This window comes from Periplaneta americana, chromosome 2 (genome assembly GCF_040183065.1).
Source record: "Periplaneta americana isolate PAMFEO1 chromosome 2, P.americana_PAMFEO1_priV1, whole genome shotgun sequence".
Taxonomy (NCBI): domain Eukaryota; kingdom Metazoa; phylum Arthropoda; class Insecta; order Blattodea; family Blattidae; genus Periplaneta; species Periplaneta americana.
In genome coordinates, this window is record NC_091118.1 from 114,497,363 (window position 1) to 114,515,208 (window position 17,846).

Sequence of the window (17,846 nt, forward strand, 5' to 3'; positions counted from 1 at the left end):
ACGACCCCAAAATTTGTTGTGAAAAAGACAGTGTTAAGACAGGTTTTTAAGGTAACCCCTTTTTTCTGTGTCATTGTTCTGTCACGTCTCCGCTATTAATAACATCGATGCTGAAAACAAAAGGGACTGTTTTATTTCATCTTTTCATATCAACTCGATGGACTCATAAAATGAATGTGCACTGGAATAAGTAACAGAGACAGTTCCTGAATTTTGCGCAGATATCTGGGTTTTCTGTTAGGAGACCGTAAGATATGTTGCAGACTTCCACTGCAGTTCTTGAAGTGTTATTAACGTCAAGAACAATTAATGTTGCCGAACACAACTTGAAAATAGAGCCGGTAATTAGTTAGGAACTTGTTAAGGTCATCTCACCATTTTAAGGGCTGAACATGACCTTTGCCCAGGCATATAGCTTCGAACTTCTATTGAATTGTCTGCGTGCGGAGCTCAAATGAGGTTCGCACGAAAACAAACAGTTTTCAATCACAGTTTTCGTGCACCCAGTTTGTTTAGGATGGCGGCCACCTCCCGTTTCAGGATGAGCAATTACCGAGTGTTGGTCGTCCCTCGTAAAAAGGCCATCTCACGACCCTTTATGTCCACTCATAAAATACATTTTACAAAAGGAAAGACAGAACTTCTCCAAGACACTTTAAGTGCATGATTTTTGCATCGAACACGGCAATTTTATGATTCATTACGAGAAGACAGCGTGGCCATTAAATGTTTACAGTTCGTCCCGCTGTTATTTGTCTTCAAGATGGCGCGTCGGACAAATATCCCAGGTTAATAATAATAATAATAATAATAATAATAATAATAATAATAATAATAATAATAACAATAATAATACATATGAGAAGAAATAATATAATAATAATAATAATAATAATAATAATAATAATAATAATAATAATAATAATAATGAATATGGGAAACGCCTATTATTATTCGGTTGAGAAGCTTTTGTCATCTAGTCTGCTGTCAAAAAATCTGAAAGTTAAAATTTATAAAATAGTTATATTACCGGTTGTTCTGTATGGTTGTGAAACTTGGACTCTCACTCTGAGAGAGGAATAGAGATTAAGGGTGTTTGAGAATAAGGTTCTTAGGAAAATATTTGGGGCTAAGAGGGATGAAGTTACAGGAGAATGAGAAAGTTACACAACACAACTGCACGCATTGTATTCTTCACCTGACATAATTAGGAACATTAAATCCAGACTTTTGAGATGGGCAGGGCATGTAGCACGTATGGACGAATCCAGAAATGCATATAGTGTTAGTTGGGAGACCGGAGGGAAAAAGACCTTTGGAGAGGCCGAGACGTAGGTGGGAGGATAATATTAAAATGGATTTGAGGGAGGTGGGATATGATGATGATAGAGAGTGGATTAATCTTGCAGAAGATAGGGAGCGATGGCGGGCTTATGTGAGGGCGGGTTCCTTAAAAACCATTTGTAAGTAAGTAATAATACATACATATATAAATTACTGTACATGTACATACATCTATTATTCTGCCAAATAGCAGGTCTTTCACTGCAAACTCAGCATTCTCCAAACTTTCCTATTTTCTGCCTTACTCTCAGTCTCTGCGTATGATCCACGTATCTTAACATCGTTTTTTATTTAGTAGGTTATTTTACGACGCTTTATCAACATCTTAGGTTATTCAGCGTCTGAATGTGATGAAGATGATAATGCCGGTGAAATGAGTCCGGGGTCCAACACCGAAAGTTACCCAGCATTCTGCTCATATTGGGTTGAGGGAAAACCCCGGAAAAAACCTGAACCAGGTAACTTGCCCCAACCGGGAATCGGTCCCGGGCCACCTTTTTTCGCGGCCAGACGCGCTAACCGTTATTCCACAGATGTGGACTCTTAATATCGTCTATCATCTGATATCTGCTTCTGCCCCGAACTCTTCTCCCGTTCACCATTCTTTCAAGTAGGCAGTTTCTTCTCAGCCAGTACCCAACCAATTCCTTTTTCTCTTCCTGTTCAGTTTCAGCATCATTTTTCTTCACCCACTCTTTCCAACACAGCTTCATTTCTTATTCTGTCTGTGCATTTCACACGCTCCATCCTTCTCCATATCCACAAATTCTTCTAGTCGCTTCTCTTCATTTCGTCGTACTGTCCATGTTTCTGTCTCCATACAATGCCATGCTCCATAGAAAACACTTCACTAGTCTCTTCTTAGTATAATAATAATAATAATAATAATAATAATAATAATAATAATAATAATAATAATAATAATAATAATGATAATAGTAATAATAATAGTAATATAAGAAAACCAGTTTTTTTTGTCTATAATCCTGTCTCAGAATCCGAAAAATTCAGAACGATTTAATAATTGAAGGGTCAAGGGGAAGAACGATATAAGTTCATTTTTTAAGAAAAAAAGAGCTAATGGTGTCATCTGTTGCATGAGATCAAGTACTATCTTCTTAATGTCATTTCTTTGTAGAAAAGTGTTCAGAGTACTGAATATGAGGGGTAAACATTTGAATTCAAATGGAAAAATGATCAAAATACTAGAATTGTATGGAAGAGTGATCAAAATCCTTGTGAGACAAAATAAGAACATGTTTTATTGGCATATTTGTTATTAGGTAGACCAAACTGTATTGGTGTTCAATTAAATTTTGTTCCATTGTTGTTAGTGTTTAATCAAGACCTGCAAGTAACCCACTAAAAAGGTTCTGCTGTGAAGCTGCACAGGAATACAACAATGCCTTACCACAATGTTCTACAGTGAATGATAACAATGATGAAGCATTTTAACTACCAAATTGAGATGTAAGATAAAAAAACTGAAAACTTTTTTTTTTCGCATCTATATATGTCAAATCACTACAAACATTGATCGTTTTTCCATACCTGAGAGTGTAATTACAATATGTTCAATGGGACATTATTGTGAAAAACACTATATAAGACTCAAACTGTTTCATAAAATCATTTATACTATCCCTAAGTGTATTTCTTAATCAATATTAAATTTCATTGTTTCTCAGTTACTATATAAATGGGTGTTTAAGATTCAACATTGAATAACTTGAAGAAAGTGTGACTTTGATCGTTATTCCGCTGGATGCTTCAATTATTATTTTTCATTTAAACCTGAAGCTGCAGAAAAATGAGTTTGACCGTCTCTGCACTCCATTCCCATCTCTTAGAATTCCAGTTCTTGGCCCGTAAAATACATTTGTCACAGTAACTGAAAACGACATTTGTCAATAACACTTCCACCTAATGGCGAATTATTCTCAATGACATTCTTGGTTTAGTGTAGGTAGGACATGAATTGAAGAGTTCTGAGTCTTAGTGGGCCAAGCGCCGTATTTTAAAAACGGAGAAAAGAAAGGGTTGAAATTAAGTGATTACATAATTCAATGATACATGTAGCAAATAATATGAAGTATGCACATTAAAATTAAATGATATGTCAATCTTTATTGAACCATGATATTCACTTAACTTTAACCCTTGCTTTCTCCGTTTTTAATAAATGGCACTTGGCCCACTATGGCTCCTGAACCCTTCAATTATCAGAGAATTTACACTGTTGGTAGGTAAATACCGCTATAAAGAAGTTAGTTTATTAAAAATTTGTCGTTTTGAAAATAATAAATCTCATTTCTTTAATTTAAATGGAAACCGTACTTCTTACTAGTGACAGTCGGTATAGCCGAGGAGTCGCACAAACCGTGGTCGCTATAAGTTAATTGTACCCAGTTTAATAATAATTACAGATTTGTAAAGATTAACAGGTATCATAAATAAAATTTTCGAATCAAATTTAGTTCATAGACGTAATAAAATAAAAATTTACAGTGACCAAATAGACTAAATGAGATTTATTGGCTGGGTCACTGGCTAAGACTTACTAAAGGATGCACTGGTAGGAATGATGAACGGAAGAAAGTTCGGGGCAGAAGAAGATATTATATGATAGACAACATTAAGATACATGGATCGTATGCGGAGACTAAGAAGAAGGTGGAAAATAGGAAAGATTGGAGAATGGTGGGTTTGCAGTGAAAGTCTTTCTCTGGACAGAACACTGCGAATAAATGAATTAATATTAAATTAATTAATTAATGGGAAGGTTACTAGAAACAAATACAATTGTACATATTTAATGATAAAACACACATGTTAGATCAATAATACAGTGTTCATTAATTTGATGAAATATGTTGAAGGTGATAGGTTACAGTTGTGTTCTTGTTTGGCTTAGTCTCCTTTAAGCCAAGCAAGAACACGGTTCGAACAACTGAACCACATCTTCGTTGTAATTAGTCACTGAAGATGGAGAAGCATTTCCGAAAAATGTCTGACTAACATCTTCAATAAACTTATTGTACTTATTAGTGTTCATACAACTGTTCATCTTTAATGTATTTCATCACAATAATTGTACATTTTCTTAATTCATTATCAGAAAATTTTTTAATACCACGTTGCAAGAATGGATTCAGGAAGAATACCTAAATTTTTATTATATATGATCTTGTTAATCCCTTTATGTTTATTAGGTAATTCTTAGTTAATAATTCAGTCGTTAATATTCCTGTTATGTTTTTTATTTATGTTTTCTATATCTGGTTTATTTTATTGGGGTAACCACCTAAGTCACTTATTTGGTAGTGATTTAATTTCTTTTAGTTTAATTTTATTATAATTTGTAATATCGAATTATCAACTAAAATGGAAAATAAATTTTTGAGGAATACCCCTGGAAAAATGGAAGGAATCTTAATCTAAAGCCTGTAAGAGGCCTTAACAGGCTTAACACTTCACAGAATTGAAGGGTTCAGAGCCATAGCGGGTAAAACGCCATTGATTAAAAACAGAGAACGCAAGGTTAAAGTTAAGTAAATACCATCATTTAATGAAGATTGACATATAATTTAATTTTAATGTGCACAGGCTACTTTATCTTACTTGCTATATGTTTCGTTAAATTATGATAATCACTTAATTTTAAGTCTTGTTTTCTCCGTTTTTAATAAATGGCGCTTGGCCCACTATAGCTCTGAACCCTTCAATTGTGGTGGTGGTGATGATGATGACGATGATGATGATGATGATGATGATGATGACGACGACGACGACGACGATGATGATGATGATGATGATGACGACGACGACGATAATGAAGAAGAAGGAGGCCTGTTACGTAGAACAATCAGGGACTAGGACACTGCTAGATCATCGGCTTATCACTGTGATAACCGCATTTCCTCTACCAGTATTCCACAATTGCTTCATTACTCATCATGCCGTGCTTTATGGTTCGCCTCCCATGGTGCACAGAGGGTAACACCTACGAGGACAAAAAGATCTAGAGTTTCAGCACGTCGCTTACAGATGGCGGCACTAGGGTGAATGAAGCAAAGTAAAGTATTCTTCATTGAGAAAAAAAAGACAATCAGGAACGACGCCAGTGAAGAGTGAAGCTTCGGTGAACTTGTTCCCATCCAGAGGTACACTGCTTACCCGTCTGCTCTTTTTCACCCACTCCCATAAATATTAGAAGTACAGCCAAAACTCGTTTCATGATAATTTTATTACATAATTTATTTATTAGGCTACATTACTTAATTATTGTTGTCTATAATTAGCTCATAGTTTTCTCTTAGTAATTACTTTACAACTTCTGTTATCGTTGTACATAATACTGGAAATGTTCTTGTTTGAGTTGTTAAATCTTCTTGGCCCATTCTTTTTTATTGTTTATATAAATGGTCTTCCAAATTACATGCTGGGTAACAGTGTTTTGTATACTGTTGATACGACTTTTTTAACTACAAGTAAATCTGTAACTACTCTTTAAAAATTTAATGAAGAAGTAATAAGTAAATTTGCAACTTGATTTGATTCTAAAAGATTAACTATAAATGGAAATAAAACAGAAGAAATAATATTTAGTCTATGTAATATTAATGTTAAATATATGATATTCTTATTGAATTTGGTATTCCCAAGAAACTAGTTCGATTAATTGAGATGTGTCTCAGTGAAACGTACAGCAGAGTCAGTATACGTCAGTTTCTATCAGATGCGTTTCCAATTCACTCTGGGCTAAAGCAAGGAGATGTACTATCACCTTTACTTTTAAACTTTGCTCTAGACTATGCCATTAGGAAAGTCCAGGATAACAGAGAAGGTTTGGAATTGAACGGGTTACATTAGCTGCTTGTCTATGCGGATGACGTGAATATGTTAGGAGAAAATCCACAAACGATTAGGGAAAATACGGAAATTTTACTTGAAGAAAGTAAAGACATAGGTTTGGAAGTACATCCCGAAAAGACAAAAGTGTATGATTATGTCTCGTGACCAGAATATTGTACGAAATGGAAATATAAAAATGGAAATTCATCCTTTGAAGAGGTGGAAATATTCAAATACCTGGGAGCAACAGTAACAAATATAAATGATAGTCGGGAGGAAATTAAACACAGAATAAATATGGGAAATGACTGTTATTATTCGGTTGAGAAGCTTTTATCATACAGTCTGCTCTCAAAAAATCTGAAAGTTACAATTTATAAAACCGTTATATTACCGGTTGTTCTTTATGGTTGTGAAACTTGGACTCTCACTTTGAGAGAGGATAATAGGTTAAGGGTGTTTGAGAATAAGGTGCTTAGGAAAATATTTGGGGCTAAGAGGGATGAAGTTACAGGAGAATGGAGAAAGTTACATAACACAGAACTGCACGTATCGTATTCTTCACCTGACATAATTAGAAACATTAAATCCAGACGTTTGAGATGGACAGGGCATGTAGTATGTATGAGCGAATCCAGAAATGCATATAGAGTGTTAGTTTGGAGGCCGGAAGAAAAAAGACCTTTGGGGAGGCCGAGATGTAGATGGGAAGATAATATTAAAATGGAGTTGAGGGAGGTGGGATATGATGATATAGACTGAATTAATTTTGCTCAGGATAGGGACCGATGGCGGGCTTATGTGAGGGCGGCAATGAACCTCCGGGTTCCTTAAAAGCCAGTAAGTAAGTAATATTAATGTTAAAAGTGTAAAATTATTAGGTAGAGGAGAAAGTGTAAATATGGGCTAGGAGTGGTAATATGGTCTACCTCGTTTTTTACTATATAATTATGATGTCGTTACCTAGCGAAAAAGCTCTAAAAGTACATCTCGCATCCATCAGTCTGCGTGCACAAAGACACAAACCAATTGCCTTTGTGGTGTGGATGTGTTGTGTCCTTTGTGTGTTTTTCATCAATTTCAAAGTTTTTTTCAGGTATGTAGTTTCAATTTTATTGAAAGAAATATATTTCGTGTTTAAAAATTAAGCTTGATGTGTTACACTGATTAAGAATAGCTCTATTACATAGCATAAATGTTATAAATGTTATGTTTTATTTAACGACGCTCGCAACTGCAGAGGGTATATCAGCGTCGCCGGATGTGCCGGAATTTTGTCCCACAGGAGTTCTTTTACATGCCAGTAAATCTACTGACATGAGCCTGTCGCATTTAAGCACACTTAAATGCCATCGCCCTGGCCCGGGATCGAACCCGCAACCTTGGGCATTAGAAGGCCAGCGCTATACCAACTCGCCAACCAAGTCGACTCTCTATTACATAGCATAAGAGTAATATTTATTTAGAACAACAATTGCCATACATAATTTTAGAAACCATCATGAGTCGATGCTGCTAATATGGGCTACCGCTATGTCAAATATGGGATAGGTAGCCCATAATACCAACACATTAACACGTCCCTTATTTTCACTATCGTGCTTTGTGTTATTTGCTGCAGAATATTGCCACTGATGTGACACAGTTTCCTACTTATGTTTCTTTGTTTTTCCCAATTTTATTTTCAAATTTTTGTGGTAGTTCATATTTAGACCCGACTACTTATAAAGGTCCAGTTCGTCTTCCTTTCAAAAAGTAATTATATGCAAATATCTATTGCAACTACTGACCTTTAAGACTGGAAAAATTGTATATGAATAATTACTTTGTATGCCAATAAACATTCCCCAGTAATGTACCACACCATTTTCCATTATTATGAGGAAAACAAAATGGTAGCCCATACGTCCATCTTCTCCTCTATATATTTAGATAGTAATTATTAAATTATCAAGAATGTTGTATCTATTAAAAAACTGAAATTATATACACAAACAAATTTAATATTGCATGCATATTTTGCGTTTTATCATTTACAGTTAACATATGGGATTCTCCTATGGGGCAATTCAACTGGGACAAAACAGGTTTTCTCATGACAGAAAAAGGCTGTAAGATGTATAACGGGGATTAAGCAAACAGACTCCTGTAGGAGATATTTTCAACAGTTGAAAATAATGACTGTACCTCGCCTTTACATCTTTTACAGTTTGTTGTTTGTTGGAATTATAATACACTCAATTTGAGAGGTACATCAGTATAACACTAGAAAAGGAAATCGTATTGACTTTGAATACACTAGATTAGCAAAAGTTCAAAATTGTTATAGGGTTGTTGGAATTAAGCTATTTAATTTACTTCCCTCAAGTGCAGCATCCTGTAGAATTAATAAATTTAAGAGAGTGTTGAAAAACTGGCTTGTGACCAAAGCATTTTATAATATTAATGAGTTTGAAATGACTGGTAAATTAGATCTTATTTTATTTTAAAATAATTATGAAGTTTTTAGTTTCAGCTTTATGTTTCGCTAAGCCTATTGCAATATTTTGTTTAATGGCTGCTCTGTATCTTAAATATCTTCATTAAATTTAAGCTTAGTTTTCGTATAATTATTTGGATCCTGCGTGGTGCTCAAATAGAAGTGATTTCTATGGCAATCATCACTAATGTTTTATTGTAATCTGGAAACATTCTTATTGCCCAATTTGATGTATTTCTTTCTCTCTGGATGACCCTTCCAAATGGAAATTCCTCGCATTGCCACTGTGGACTATGATCCCCTCATAGTAAGAGACCGTCAAGGCGCAGCCGAGAACAGGAATCTTTGGAGAACTTTAGTGAATGAGTCCTATGTTTGAGTGGTTGTAAACGTAGGAATGACATCCCTACTGGTATCTAGTACTGATTGTCTGTAGAGGTGAGAACATTAACATCTCGCCATTCTGTGGACCTCCATGGACTGTAATGGGGATGAAATTTATGTATGAATCAATTATTTATTGCTTAGATTTTCAAGAACTCACACATTTTGGTTAGGCCTATATTATAAAGTAATTAATATTGCCATGGAGACAGAGAAAAGGCGCAGGTTACAATCCACGCTTATCTTGAAATTGGGCGGTCAGGAGCGTACTACCTCCGCCCAACGTCAAGATAAGCTGAAATGTGACCGCTGCCATTGTTTTTTTTAGCAATTATGCGCCTCCCTAATTCTGCCGGCAATGTTTACGTCTCCTGTCAGGCATTATGAAACGCAGTATAGACATACTGAGTTTAATCGACGTAGAATAACTTGTCTTAAGGGATTAGGTACAGCTTACAGCAGTAAAATTTTTGGAAATATTCAACATTTGTTTCCTCCTTTACTCTATCTTGTACAATAATGAAATTGATATATGTAAAACACTGTCCTTCTGCTATATGAAAAAAATATATATATATATTTTTACGATTAAAAATTATTAATGCTCTAATATTTATGTACTTTCGTATTTTCTATTTGTATATAGACCCTATTATTACATGCTGTATGTATTTTACCATTTATTAATGTTATTGTGCTCAATGAACTCTCTTAATTTTGTGATATATTTTGTATAACTGATCTGAACTGCACCCGAGCACGAGCTTCTGCTCTTTCGGGCTGCAATGCCTAATGTAGCTCAAGTTTAAAGTATTAAATAAATAAATTAAATTAAATTACATTTTTTTTTTCAAAATTCATAATAGTGGCAGTTCACTGTGCAGTGATGAAGCGTTTCCCTCATAACTCATAAACTTGTTAGCTTTTTCACGTTATTTCTCTTTTATTTTATTCCTGAAACTCATGTTTACAATATCATGCTCTTTCAACTACATTCCTTAATAAATAATATATGTTTTTATTTTGTGTTAGACGAAAATACTGATATTTGACCATTTTTTAAAATGAATTTATTTTCATCAGAAAATCTATCGAAGGTAGAGACGTGATCTTGCATCATATGAAATGCATAAATACACACAAAAAAATTCATCACAGAGTGTTTGATAGTTTTTGAGTTATGTGGGAAACGCTTCATTACTGCACAGTGAACTGAACTTTGGAAAAGAAATGTAAATAATTTTTTTATCTTAAAAATATGTTTGTCATATAGCAGAAGGATAGTGTTTACACATACTAATATTCATTATTGTAGTGGAGAAAAAAAAATGTTTAATATTACCAAAATTTTACTGCTGTAAGCTGTACCTAACCCCTTAAGCTAAAGAATGCGTCATTCAATTCCTAAATATCAAAGTTGAAACACCCTGTATATTGCACATATTGCACTATCTTTTTATATCATTATAGGTATAAAATAGTATATTAGAATGTAATAGTCTCGTAATAGCATTGACATCGAAATTGTTAGTGCAGTGGAGTTCAATACAGAATTTGAGATTTAATTTCAAATAATCTTGTCAAAATAGCGACGATGTTTTGTGAAGTTGCTCTCGCTTCACTTGCTATCTTTCAACATTCCACTCTTTTTTCATAATTGTTACTTTAGTCCATAACCCTATCATGGGTGCAGAAAGTATTGAGTAACTACTTCAGAGTATGAAACATCGGGTTTCTTGGGAAAAGAAGGATTTAAACGGCAGGGAATTGTTCTCATCCCAATTCGACTTACATCATCTGGGTGTAAGTCCCAGTGGGGACAGTTTGAAATCTGTGGTAGTGGATTCGGTTTCTTAGGGAGCTGCTGTTCCATTTATTGCCAACTTTCTCTCATTGTCACTGCCGTCAGATGCAGGAGTGTGGTGAGAGCTGTCATATGCGACTCTTGAGTCTTGAAAGTTACCACAGTCACTCCACAGCCGGAAGGAAGAGTGTGTCAAAATGGCGTCTGCTGAGTGATAATGCAGGCGGTGGGTCCGGCGATTTATTTAAAAATACTGACAAAGGGGAGAGGCCTAGGGAGAGGATCAGAGGGGACAAAGAGCAGATTAAACAGTGAAGCAGGAAATGCGGGAGAATGAGTCAACGAAAAGAAGATAAGGGATAATGCAATAGAAAAAGAAGAAAGTAACAATGCCAATAAGGAGACTGGAAGTAATGGGGAGTATAGACTAAGCAGAATATAAAATAATAATAATAATAATAATAATAATAATAATAATAATAATAATAGCATGACCGTGATGGAGATGATACAAACATAGTAATACAAATTAATTCATTAATAATAATAATAATAATAATAATAATAATAATAATAATAATAATAATTCTAATTCTAATTTATTCACAATTTAAATTTGAAATTATACATATGAATTGATACCCGAAATGAGCATATGCTCGTGCTCGGGTACAGTCCAGTAGTCTACATAAATTTTACAGAGATCAATAATAATGTTGGTAATAGAAATAATAGTAATAATAATAATAATAATAATAATAATAATAATAATAATAATAATAATAATGAAAACAAAAATATTTAAAGTAATAAAATAAATACTAAGATAGATAAAATAAAATATAAAAAAAACCACTTAGCGAGAGTTAACACAATTTAAATAAGCATATAGGCTAATAGCCAGGAAAAAAATGACGAACTCGAAAATCAACAGTAAAGTTCGTTGTAACGCAGACGACAGCAACCGCTGTATTGACATTGTGATACGCATTATTGGTAGTAGTGGGGAGCCGAAGGTCTACGTAACTGCCGTTCTCTTCGAATCTTCTCAAACAATCATGGGAAGTTAATGCTGAAAAACAAAATGTCTACGAGTCAAACTGTTCATTATTACCAGGATAAATACAAATAATACTGAAATATATTAATCAAGTTTCAGTTATAGATCTCCCCTTTTGTGCAAGAGGTATCATATCAAAATATTTTATGAATGGCAGGGAAAATATAAATTTCAAGAACTCTCTAGTGACAGAGATAGTAACAAGTACAATCAAGTGTATCTGTGGCGATGCTAAGAAATAATTTATTGGAGATTTGCACTTTTATTAATTAAGAAAGTGATCTATTTATATTTATTACAATGTTTTATCTTATAGGCTACATGGATCAGATAAATACGATAAATATTAGTAACATAATTTGCTAGTAACACTTAAAATATTAATAAAATTTAGCAAATATCATACAAACATTTTCGCTTTACTTTTAAACTTAAGAATGTGTAAATTGCTTAGGTCTGGATTATTTTTCAATACTAAATTGTATAGTCTTGGTCCATAATCCCTACTGTGTCTTAATCCAGCTGTAGTGTGGCATTTAGGTTCTGCCAAAAGAGTTGGGACATTTTTTCTGGTGTTATGTATATGTTTTTCAGTTATAAAATTCATTCGATTTTTTGTGAAAATAAATTAGTACTGTATATTTATATATTTGCTCAATTTTTAGTACTTGGAATTCAGAATAAATAAATTGTGTCGGATAATCAAGTGGTTTATGCAGACAAATTTTGATGATATGTTTTTGTAGTAATATTAATGGAGTTAGGATAGTGAATAATAATAATAATAATAATAATAATAATAATAACAATAGTAGTAGTAATGTCAGCCGTAGTATGGACAGAACTTGTTCCAACCCAACAATAATAAAGAGCTGGAAGAAGAGCGTGAAAGCTGCAGCGAAGGGAGGCGCTATATCCGACACTGAGGCGCGTTGTATCGGGCTGGCGCGACGCCCGGCCATCCGTCACGCGGCGCCCATTGCTCATCGCACACGCGTGCCGTGCATGCCGCGCCGCGCCCAGGCAGCGGCAATTAGCGGAAATAGAAATAAACGCGCATCTATCACGACAGGTCAGCTACCCAAATAGCAGCACACCGTGAGCCCCGCTTCCTGGATGTGGAGAACTGACAACACTGATAAGAGGAAGTATTGGGAACAAGTTGAACATTTCAGCGAGATAGTGCACTCTTGTGCTATCAAGTAACGATAACAGTTTGAAAAATCTCCATGGGAGGTGGCACACCAGTTAATGATTGCGAGTTGCAACCCAAAATATTTGTCACCAAAATACCAGAACACCAGGCAAATTTGATCGGATAGGCCTATAACTTTAGCAACAGATCGGTATTAACTATTCCAAAATGCTAAAGATTGCAATAACTTTCCTACATTTTAGTAGAAATTATTTTGATTTTTAGCTCTTAGTCATGGCGGCTCCAAACTTAAATTTTTATTTCAAAATTTCTTCTTATTATGAGCCTCTCTGCTCTTAAAAGACTGGAACACAGTCACTTAAACATTCTTTACAGCTTTGTCATTATGTGGAGTTTAAAGTGGCAATAGACCTACTTTGATTCAGGAAAGCTGTTTTTTTTTAGTTATTTCCCAAAATAATTTGTTACCATTTTTTATGGTGAAATGAAAATTGACTCCATTATGCTGGTTTTTTGTTTACTTTCATGATTAGCATTTTCAGATACATAATACCCACACGTCTAAGTAAACCTATATCATGTAATTTCTGTGTACCACCATTAATCAAAATAAGCCTACTTCTAATGTTTCTTCAAATAAATAAAACAATACTTCTAACATTTGGGGTATAATCCTTAGGTATACTCTAGCAAGAAGAATTAAATGCATTGGATGTAGCCTAAATATATAAATATACTCCCATATGTTTCCTTTTATGTAATTAAATTGGATAATATACTCTCATATACATCATTTTATGTAATTAAATGCATCGGTTTTAGACTAAATATATAAATAGTATTCCCATATATTTCATTTTATATAATTAAGTGCATGGGTTTTAGGCTAAATATATAAATATACTCCCATATATTTCATTTTATTTAATTAACTGCATTGGTTTTAGACTAAATATATAAATATACTCCCATATATTTCATTTTATGTAATTAAATGAATTGGTTTTAGACTAAATATATAAATATATTGCCATATATTTCATTTTATGTAATTAAATACATAGGTTTTAGACTAAATATATAAATATACTCTCATATATTTCATGTTATTTAATTAACTGCATTGATTTTAGACTAAACATATAAATATACTGTACTCCCATACACGGTATTTCATTTTATTTAATTAACTACATTCGTTTTAGTCTAAATATATAAATAAACTCCTATATATTTCATTTTATGTAATTAAATGAATTGGTTTTAGACTAAATATATAAATATATTGCCATATATTTCATTTTATGTAAATAAATGCATTGGTTTTAGACTAAATATATAAATATACTCCCATATATTTAATTTTATGTAATGAAATAAATTCAATATGGCCTAAATATATACATACATTCCCATATATTTCATTTTATGTAAAATGCGATTTCTACGTAGAGTCGCGAAATGTAATAGGACTGACCATGTTGGAAACGGCGCGATTAGAGAAGAATTGAAGATTTTAAATATTATAGGTAAAAATTGATGAATTTAATTCAACCACATAGAAAGAATAGAATCAAGTATACATAATGAACAGTAAGTAATGCCATTTATTGAAGACCTCCCCGCAATAAGGGTATAACCAACAAATCTATAATACACGTTCCAGAAGAAAAAAAAATAATTTCAGGGGCATATTTCGTTAGGTTTGCATTTACTAGCAGAATCATTTGTATAATCAGGGTTACAAGTTTATTCAGATATTGGATGCAAAAAAGTTATTGTTATAAATACTGTAAATCCTTCAAAATTACTTTTTCCATCTAAGTTCTATATTTCAGTAATTTGATGTTATATCCTTTTTCCGGTGAGGTCTTCAGCTTCAGAGAGTTATTCTTTGTGATATTTTTAAACAAAATAGGTTCATATAATTTTGCTTGTTTTTGCTTCCTCTTAGAGATAAAAATAGTTTTATATGAAACATTTCATAATGTGTTTTGGGGAAGCCATTGATTTAATTCTCAATATGCTCAATCAATTTAAGAGAGCAGTGTATTGTGGTAGTAAATGATTGAAAGAATTTTAGTTTTGTTCTTTGAATATGCAGAAATTTGATCCGAACAAATGTAACTTCTCATTCTCCAAAGGAATATTACAGTCTTACATTTGTTCTGATCGAATTTCTACACATTTAAAGGACGAAACTAAAATTCATTCAATCATGTATTATCATAATACACTGCCCTCTTAAATTGACTGTGCATATTGGGAATTCAATCAATGGCTTCCCCCAAAAAAAACTATGAAATATTTCTTATAAAACAATTTTTATCTTGAAAAGATAGCAAAAAGGAGCAAAATTATATTAACTTTTTTGTTTGAAATGTCTCAAAGAATAACCATCTGAAACTAATGGCATTACTTACGGTTCATTCTGTATACCCCAAGATATTCTATCAATAGACCTACACCAATACAGAAAAAAAGAACTGAGAATAAGGGGATGACCAACCATGCGTTGGGAGTATCAATTTGTGAACTTCCTTGAAGACGAAACGGTCTAAGAAGAACAATGCCTGAAGTTGATGATGATGATGATGATGATGATGATGATGATGATGATGTAATGTTACTTTTTAGCTGTTTAGAAAAGTGTATTACAATATACTGGTACATAGTAGTGTGTACTTTTAACACAAAATTTACTTAGATACTCTTCCTATCTTTTGATGCGAGACTAAATTTGTGTTTAGAATATGTCATATCGTCGTTGTTCCTGCAATAACTCCTATGTGCAAAATATACAATTTTTCAGTAGGAAGAAGAAACAAATTTATTCATCCTATGGCAGCCGTACATAGGAGGCTGTGAATTCTTACATTTCCGAAAGATAGAAATATAATTACATATAGGAGATTTTATTATTTGCTGTATCACTATTTAAGTTATTTAACAGAGCAAAAATCTGAAAATCGATAAATATGTCACATAGGACTTATTGCAGGAACAACGACGATATAAATACTGATTCATAACAGTTTCTGCTGCTGAAAACACTTATATCAACTTTTAAATTGCTACGGGAGTTGGCTCTTCTATGCTGAAAAAAGCTTATATCTTCCAAATGTAACAAAATAAATTATAAATCGATTACAGCTTAGAGATTTCACTGATTTGATGGCAATATTGAAGTATTAATACCGCCACTGTGTTCGCAAAGGCTAAAGCGTATAACTTTAAAATTTCATGGAAGTCATTGCTGTAGGTTAAAAATCCACCTACGGCATGGTTATTTGTCATTTGCCAATTGAAGGGTTCAGAGCCATACTAGGTCATGCTCCATTTAATAAAAACGGAGAAAGTAAGTGAATACCATAGTTTAATGAAGATTGACATATTATTTAGTTTTAATGTGCATACTTTATATTACTTGCTATATGTTTCTATTGAATTATGGTAACTTAATAACTTAATTTTAACCCTTATTTTCTACGTATTTAATATATGGCGCTTGGCCCACTATGGTTCTGAACCCTTCAATTGATGTTCTATCTTGCCTTAAATGAAAGAGTGGCATGTGCTGATCCCATGTTATTGGAATCCCGTCATGTGTCTGTCTATATCACATTTCATAATAAAAAAGGTGAGCTTATAGTAAATCCCTGATAGGACCAAGGAAATCCTGATTTCATACATATCAAAATAGTAGACAACTGACAAAAGCGAACATACCCATCATGGCCCGGGGGCGAGGGGCAACATCGCAGTTATGCATTGCGCAGCAAGCTGGAAGATCACAAGTTCGACTTCCGACGGAGTCATGTACTTGCATTATTCATATTATTCTGGCCGCACTGTGGAATTTGGGTTCGACTCAGTCTTTAACAGTAAAAAGCGGCAACAATGGTAGAACTGACATCCGATTGCAAAACTACGAGCTTTAATCTCCCATTAGGCCTACCTTGTTGATTTCCATGGCCTGTAATAAGGACTCTACTTGCTTCATTATTTACGCAAGATTCTGATTAAAATAAACTTCTGAAGTGAAGTAGGTCTGGAAACCTGGTATTTAAATGGGGAATCCTTAAGCGCCCAATACACAAAAATACTTATTGGAGACTTATCTGTACAGACTTACCCGCTAGACTTATAGTTCACAAAGAATTCGTAAGAAGTCGTCGAAATCAATAAATAATTCCCTGTTAATAATTGCGATAACTTGAGAAATGCTAGTCTATTCTTTCATAGTTCTACGTTCATTGAAATGCATGAGAATAGTTTCTCAAATCTGTACTTTCATATCTTGCCGCCATTCCCTTCAGAGAACTGCTTAAAACGAAACACTGACGAAATCTCGACCGTATGCTCGCGGTATCGCTTGTTTCTATGTTACCGTTTTCCCCGCTTAATTTGGAGAGAACTAAAATTGTAAAATTTCAAGCTGCCGCTGAACTCTGGAGACTTATCTCAAGGTCGAAAATCTTAATAGTTTTCGCCCATACACTAGGAAGTTTGCCTGGATTTAGGTTTGTATAGACTGACCTCCAGGTGAGTCTCTGCGTGTATGACGCCTTTTACAAAATTGTAAGGTTTTGAAAAGTTTATTGAAACACAAATGAACATAGGCATAGACGTTCAGCCACTCCCTGAAAAGTAACTTTAAAATAATGTTTGGTTCAGGTTTCATAACTGCCCAACAGCAGTACCTTCTTTGCAAAAAGTCAGCGTAGCTAAGTGGATAGCGATGTAAGCTAATATGCGTCAGTTT

At 33.6% G+C, this 17,846-nt stretch overlaps 1 protein-coding gene across 3 annotated transcripts in view; it reads left to right on the forward strand.

Annotated features, from left to right (window-relative positions):
* LOC138694525 (LIM/homeobox protein Lhx9-like) overlaps positions 1-17,846 on the forward strand; it is a 523,249-nt gene that overhangs the window by 472,575 nt on the left and 32,828 nt on the right. The gene's annotated exons all lie outside the window — the stretch shown is intronic.